The following is an 8,016-nucleotide window of genomic DNA, read 5'->3' as shown; positions in this document are numbered from 1 at the left end:
TACCTTCACCCACACCGTTGGATTCCGTCGTTGGTTCCACCAGTTTAGGCTAATACAGATTTTTACTCTTTGATGACTATCCCTTTAAAATGGACCCACAAAAGCATAACGTTTTTCCTAATTGTATTTAGTTGGCAAAATACAGAGTGATGTTTAACAGTTTAGAGAATCTGAGATAAAGAACTACTGCTCACTTAAATGAACTGTGTGTGTGTGTGTGTGTGTGTGTGCGCATAATATAAAGCGCTACAGACAGTGAAAGCAAATAAAATACAGAAGTACAAGGGTAATACAAAAATAATCATTACAGTACAACACAGTAAAATACTAATCATGACAGTCTATATAAGCAATTTTAAAAAGATGAGTTTTCAACAACTTCTTAAAACTGGCTAATGTGGGAGCCTCTCTAACAATAAGAGGAAGTGCATGCCATAACCTGGGTGCAGCAACAGAGAAAGCTCTCTCCCACATAGATCTTAATCTACAGGGAGGCTGCTGAAGAGTAAGTGAATCAGTAGACCGAAGGGAACGGGAAGGCGCGTGACTAAGTCACAGATATAAGAAGGGGCTTAGGTTTGTATGTTAGTGTGAGAGTTTTAAAAGCAATACACGACTGAACAGAAAGCCAATGCAAGCTATAAAGCATGCCTGTAATGAGCTGACGTGGTGAAGTGTATGTAAGCACACGTGCTGCTGAATTCTGGATGTACTGCAGCCGTTTTATAGATTTAGCAGGTAAACCAAATAGTGCATTACAGTAATCAATCCTGGAAGTAACAAATGCATGAATAAGCCTTTCAGCGTCAGGTAAAGTAAGATAGGGCGTAATTCTTACAATGTTTCTGAGATGATGGAATGCAGATTTTGTAATACTCTTAATATGTGAGTCTAGTGTTAGGTGAGCGTCAAAGATCACACCAAGGTTACAAGCATAAGAAGATGGAAATAAAACACTATCATCCATAATCTAATAAAAATTTCTCACTTTGTGAGTAGCCGCAGGTGTGCCAATGAGTAGAATATCTGTCTTGGAAGAATTCAATTACACAATGATGGTGCATCCACGTTTTTATTTCCTGCACACACTCCGAGGGACAGTATAGGATCAGATGGAACTGATGTAAATTTGAGTATCAATAGCATTAAAAGTGATACCCCAAACCATATTTCCTATATTTTTTCCCCAAAGAAAGCATATAAACACTAAACAATATGGGACCCAGGACAGATCCCTGAGGAACACCATGGCGGACTTGTCCAATTTCAGATTTGTTGTTTCCCAAGACAATACCCTGGAAACGATCAGTGAGGTAAGATTTGAACCAGTTAAGCACAGTACCAGTGATACCAAGCCAGCTCTCCAGCCTATTTAGCAGGATAGAATGGCACACTGTGTCAAAAGCTGCACTGAGATCTAACAAGACTAAGATGGTAGAGCCTCCACACTGTAAAAATAAAAGGTGCCTGGAGGAACCTTTTGGGGTTCTTCACTTTGCCACACCGGCGGAACCGTCTGTAGAACCTCTAGGCACCCTTTAAAAAGGGCCGGTTCTCTGAGGAACCACACAGGTTTCCTGAGGAACTCTTATATTAGGCACTGTGTGGAACCACTTTGGGTGCCTTCAGGAACCACATTTCATTTTTTTTTAATATTTAATTTCATGTTGTTACTACTTTTACTTCTATTATAATAAACAAATTGAACCAAATACAAAATAAGAATTGTTTATTACATTTTTTATATACATTTTTTTTATACATACACTTCCATGCACATGGGAATAAAAGCTAACAATTAATATCAATGAATACACAAAAAATATAATACATAAGCAACATGAATAATCAACCATACAATAGATAAACAAGAAAAGACATCTCAACAAAATGCATGGAAACACATATGTTCCACAAAATAAAACAATGTAAAAAACCCAAACATTTTGACTAATTAAAAATGTCCATCATACTTAACTTTAAAACATTTGTGTTTCAGGTCGATGGTAAGTCTGACATCACTGTTTCCAAGTCCAAAAGCTCTATCAGATGCCAAAAACAAACAAACAAACAAACAGTGCTAATATGCACTCATTGTGCTGTAATATTCCTGAAAATTATGATCCTAACCTTTATCTCTATACCGAAATCTCAGATGGTTAGTTATTCAGCTATTTTGAATCATAAAATGTTGAAGTCTGGGATGCCATTAGACTGGAGACTGTAATGTACACTGTGGCTTTTGAAAAGCTTAAATGTGTGACTTGAATCAACAGTGTTCATAAATTGTTGTTGAGTATTCTCATGAAACAAGATAGAGGAAGTAGAGGCTTCGACCTGGAAACAGTATTAAGGTGCAGTAAAATGATCTGTTGTTCTGTGAATGTTCAATGGTGAATTCAGTCATTTCAATAAGAATTCACACGATCAGCAATTTCGTTTGTGGTCAAAAATGTCACTATGGGACCAAGTTGGTGTGAGGTACTTAACGAGTTAGAAAAGTGAAAAGGTACAGCAGATTCGTTTTCCGTTTGTTTTTCCTCTTTTCTGGTGGATGGTCCAGGCACTTCAATGATTTTCAGGTCTACAGGAGGATTTTTATTCTTGTTCAAACTTGTATTTCAGCTTACCGAGATCTCTGCAAAGTACAAAATGTACTGTTAGTAAGGTTATTAAACTGATAGTTGTGAAATTTAAATAATTTCCTCAGCCTTGTGACGTTCCAAACCTGTTTGACTTTCTGTCTGTGGAACCCAAAAGCAGATCTCAGGCATAATGCAGCCCCAGTCACCGATCGCTGACACTGCATGAAACACAAGCAGAAAACAATTGTGTAAATCATTCATGAAACCATTCTTATGTACACTTGTCTGGTTCAATTCAATGGAACAATTGATGTAAAAATGGTTAAGCTCCAAAAATGTCCCAGAAAAGATCCTAAAAATAATCAATGAGTTCACATCTCATGTGTTATGGGTTGTGTTGTAAGTCTTCTGGAGCCATATACTAGTTTTTTCCTTTTTTTTTTGTAGAAAAAGAACAAACTTGAAGTTATAATTCAGAGTTAAAATGTCTTATTCAAATGCAAATAATAAAGATATAAGAAAAAATGCATAGCATTATTTGTGAACCAAACATGTGATATTATTTTTCTGAGTAACATTAATGAGATTTGAGAGCATGAGGGAAGATTTTCAGAGAAAAACTGATTAAAAAACACAAGTACATACACAGTCACAGTCAAACAATACAATTTCACACAGAGAAAGTTCATAGTAATAAAGTACTGCATGTGGTGCAGGTAACTTACTGTAATTCAATGTTGCCACTGAAATGTTCAGATTATTTTAGAAATGGAATGGTTGTTCTGGGGAAACAAAAGAACAAAGCAAAATATTTATTGACCATAAATGGCTTTAAAAAGGTATTTGAGAGAATGAGGGCACATGTAGTAAGTTAAAGTAAGGCTAAACAAAAACATACCAAACTATATTAACCTGCTTTTGTTATTCAGCTAAATTAGTTAGGCTATATCAGCAATTTGACGACACAATTGTAAGGAATATGTTGAACTGAATGACTAAATCAATCTAAGACAATAAGTCAATAATTTCCATTTGTTCGTTAGATCAACGTAAGTTAAAGGGGACCTATTATGCAAAATTCACTTTTGTTTGGTGTTTGGACATAAATGTGCGTTGGCAGTGTGTGTACACAACCACCCTACAGTGATAAAAATCCACTCACTCCTTTTTCAAGCAGTCTCTCCAAACGACCCGTTTTCAGAATGTGGCTTTAGTGACATCACTAAAGCCACAGGCCCCGCCCACGAGTGTTGACTGACACGCCGTTATAACTTAGACCCGCCCTGATCGAGTTCGCTGCGAGTTTACACATCAACCATTGCTGCAGCAATGCACTCAGGAGAAGCGTCGAAGCATCTCCAAAGCGTTGAAGGTGTTGTAGCTGGATGTATTCATTCACATAGCTCTCTCTATTTACTCTTGAAATCTGCCAGCCACTGAAGACGAGGTGGATTCATTTTGTTTTCAAAGGAAATGCTCCCTCAACTCTACAGAAATTTATGTAAGTTACTTATGCACTTCTTATACTGTTTACTCAGCTCTAACAGTGATTTTCTGAAGAAAAACTGATGCTTCATCTTTTGTGTGACATACAGTAAACTTTATTAAACTCACCAGTATATTTTGTGTCATCATTCAGACAAATTCAGATCGTCAGACGGAGTCCTACAGCAGGCTTGCATTAATAGTGTATACAAGCAATGCCAAATAGGTTATAATCGTAATTAAACTAAACTATACATTTTCCAACTCCATACAGCATATATTCTCTGACTCTGTAGGCATTTTTATGGTCGAAATGAACACCATTACTGTGACTGTCTGTTTTATTATTATCATCTTCCCTGTTCTAGCTCTGATCGCGGGATTTGCGGCTGCTTAGGCTCCGCCCCTGTGCCGTGAACCAGCAGCTCATTAGCATTTAAAGGAGAAGCACAAAACAGTGCGTTTTTCACAGACCCAAAAAATGATGATTTAAACGTGCTGTAAATAAAATTCTGTTGGGTATTTTGAGCTTAAACTTCACATACACACTCTGGGGACATCAGAGAATTATTTTACATCTTGTGAAAAGGGACATAATAGGTCCCCTTTAACGTTAGTTAACATCGCGGCTAAAACCTTCATACCAGATAGTGTGCCATAAACGAGGGGTAAACTGTAAAAACGTAGTAATGTATAATAAATTTAGTTTACATATGTGTGTTTGAATATATAGTGAGTATACTCTGTATTTATATATATTTGGCGAGTTTACAAACCTTGTAATGGAGAGCCGAACAAACGGCGGAAGCTTTGATGAGGAGAGCCGTTACTTTCAAAGTTCAAACCCGATGACGTCGATCAGCTGAGCTTTGTTGCGCGCGAGCAGCGCGAGCATCACTGAAGCGACGACAGCAGAGGAATAGCAGCAGTTTCGAATAAAATAAAACAGAATAAAACTCTCTCCTCCTGGTTCTTCTTCATATTATTAATATTTTTATTATTGTGTGTTTTTGTTTAAGGTTTAAATTATTTAATAAAGTAGGTCTATAGGCCTATACTAAATAAATGCTACCCAAGTGAAAAAGAGGTAGGCTACTGTTAAATGTAGCCTAATAAAAATGCATTAAAGCATATTTGTATTGTAGGTATACTAAAAACACACTCAAGTACATTTTTAATACATTTAATAGTACGTCTTTTTCACCTGGGTATGTATACTGAATCAAACTTAAGTATAGCCTGTAATAATAATAATAATAATAATAATAGCATTAATAATAGTAATAATAATAATAATAATAGGATAATAATAATCTTATTCTGGCCTCACTGAACCATTGGGTTCCTCCAGATGCTGGCTTTAATATAAGAGATCTTCCTGGAACCACTTAAATGTTAAAAGATCTTCCAATAACCCTTCTATCGCATTCAAGTTCCTCTATTTTCCCCCAAAGCACTTCGAGGTCTCATGGTAATGAAAAGGTGACTCCAGAACCTCTGAACTAAATACAAAGTGCTTAAAGGATCCCATAAGTTCCAGCAAGAACCTCAAAGATTGTCAATGCTCCTCCAGTAACCCTACTAGGAGAAAGAGCTTTGAGGCACAAAAATGACATTTTGAAGTTCCTTGAGTATCCGACAGGATATTTGAGGCTCCTTTTGTTCAGCTGAGACAAGCAGGTTATTCATAACACGAACCAAGCCTGTCTCTGTACTGTCCCTTTCAAAACCCAGACTGAAAAGGTTGGATGACAAGTGTGAGTGGAGTTGTGCCACAACAACATGTTCCAAAACGTTAGCAAGAAAGTGTCATGAATGTGAGAGGAAGCAAGATGCAGGTAAAATATGTTTATTATAAATAAACAGTGATGGTCAGGTCCACACAAACATGACACACAGGGCAGGAGAGTGACGCAGGGTCCTCGATGGGCTGATGGTGGATGGCAGATGAATGAGGAGTCCGTGAATCCAGAAGTGTGATGATGACGTCAGGTAGTGATGTGACGTTCGGCACCGAAGCTTCGAAGCTTGTATCAAAAAAAAAAAAAACATCACACATTGAAGCAGTGTATCGGAGCTTGATTCGTTTTGCCATAACCACATGATCTGTGACGTCCGAAGCTTCGTTTCCACACAAAGTCACGTGACTGCTTCGTATTCAGATTCAAAAATAGCGCAGGTTTTGAGAGTCATGCCCTTCGGTAGTAGTAAATTAAAAAAAAAGAAATAGACTTAGCCCTCACACTGTTGAACAAGCCCTGTTCCTTAATAAAAAACTTTAAATTTATTAAATTACCCACAAAATAAAATGTCAGCTCCCCAGTTCACAAGCACTTCACCATTCCACACAATTTTCTTTTATTTTGATTATATATCCCTACATGAGCCTTGCCTATGCACTCGTAGGATTAGGACTGAGGCTAAAGTTTATGTGAATAAGGCTGCATCTGTAGATCAAAGCAGATTCATAAGAATTGTTTCTGTACAAGTGAATTAGTCCCATTTATTACTATTTTTTTTTCATAAATTAATTCATACAGTTGTTCGTTCATACATTGTATAAGAACTACATCAACACTAACACATGAATTATGAGAATTAATTGTATTGCTTTGTGGTTTACAGAGCACAAAGTGATTTATTAAATAAAAAATAAAAAAAGTCTTCTGGGACAGAAAGGCAGCTTTTCCACCTTTTGACCACAAGATGTCGCTAGTGTGCAACGAGTTGAAAAGCTTCGACTAACGAACTATTTTATGACACAGTCGAGGGGGAAAGCCCTGGTGCTTCACAAAGCTTCATTTCACCATAACTAATGTCAGGAACCGAAGACACAAAGAGACAAATCCAACTGGAACGAAGACCACGAGAGAGCGCCAAACAGGACAGGACCCAACACCGGCAAACACCACAACGATCTGACAACACAAGACACCAGTCACTGCGAATATATAGGTGAGTAGAGTGGAATCAGCTGGTGCTGATGATCAGCCGTAATCGGAGGACACACCCACATTAACCATACACACTACACACAATCACATGAGACGAGGAAGAGATGGCGAATTCATGAACCGTGACAGAAAGGGCATATTTGAGATAGGCCTATAATTTGATAGGTCTGACTTATCACATCCAGGCTTTTTAAGGACTGGCGCGTAATAGCTGCAACCTTTAGGGCTTTTGGAACAATACCAGTTGTAAGAGAGGTGTTCACAATGCTACAAATGAGGGGACTAATTGAAGAGAGACACCTTTTAAGAACAGATGTTGGGATTGGGTTGAGGGTACTTGCCATTACTAATTTTGAAATACAATCAGTAGTGACTATGTTAAAACTGGAGAATGCAGTTTCAGGAAAACTAACTGGATAGGTCTCAAGAATTACAGAGCAAGGTACCAAACTGATTTATAGATGCTTAAAATTTTATCCATAAAAAAACTAAGAAATTTGTTACACCCCTGCACATTACAAGTAACATGCATTACCTAATCAGATTACTTTTCTATCTAACAAGTAAAGTAATTAATTACAAGTAACTTGCATTACATAATCAGATTACTTTTTGATGTTACGAGTAAAGAAATGCATTACAATAATGTGCATTACGAAATCAGATTACTTTTTGATCTCACAAGTAATGCATTACAAGTCACATACATTATGTAATCACATAACTTTTTTTGATGTCAATGAAAATTACATTTTAATAATACAAATATACAATATTCACAGTAGTATGAATTGTAGCTGAAATATAGCCATTGATGCATGAGGTCCACTACAGTGGACATGTGATTAATCAGATTTTTCTCCCAATCTAAAATCAAAACTTGGAAATTTTAACTGTGATAGGACTCATTAGATGTTGCTTGATGCTGCAATGTATTTTTTTTTACCTACAAGAGTCTCCTGATAGAAGGAATGGGGGAATATTCCGGAGCA

General features: G+C 37.0%; 1 long non-coding RNA gene across 1 annotated transcript; it reads right to left on the bottom strand.

Annotated features, from left to right (window-relative positions):
* Window positions 1–1,713: 1,713 nt before the first annotated feature.
* On the bottom strand, window positions 1,714–4,446 carry LOC308700451. Its single transcript, XR_014031312.1, has 4 exons — window positions 4,200–4,446; window positions 3,311–3,367; window positions 2,729–2,803; window positions 1,714–2,638 (listed from the first exon to the last, which is right to left on the bottom strand). It is a non-coding gene; the product is annotated as an uncharacterized lncRNA (long non-coding RNA).
* Between the last annotated feature and the right edge of the window lie 3,570 nt (window positions 4,447–8,016).

This window comes from Scardinius erythrophthalmus (assembly GCF_964197995.2).
Source record: "Scardinius erythrophthalmus genome assembly, chromosome: 13".
NCBI lineage: Eukaryota > Metazoa > Chordata > Actinopteri > Cypriniformes > Leuciscidae > Scardinius > Scardinius erythrophthalmus.
This window is presented reverse-complemented; position numbering and strand designations above follow the sequence as displayed.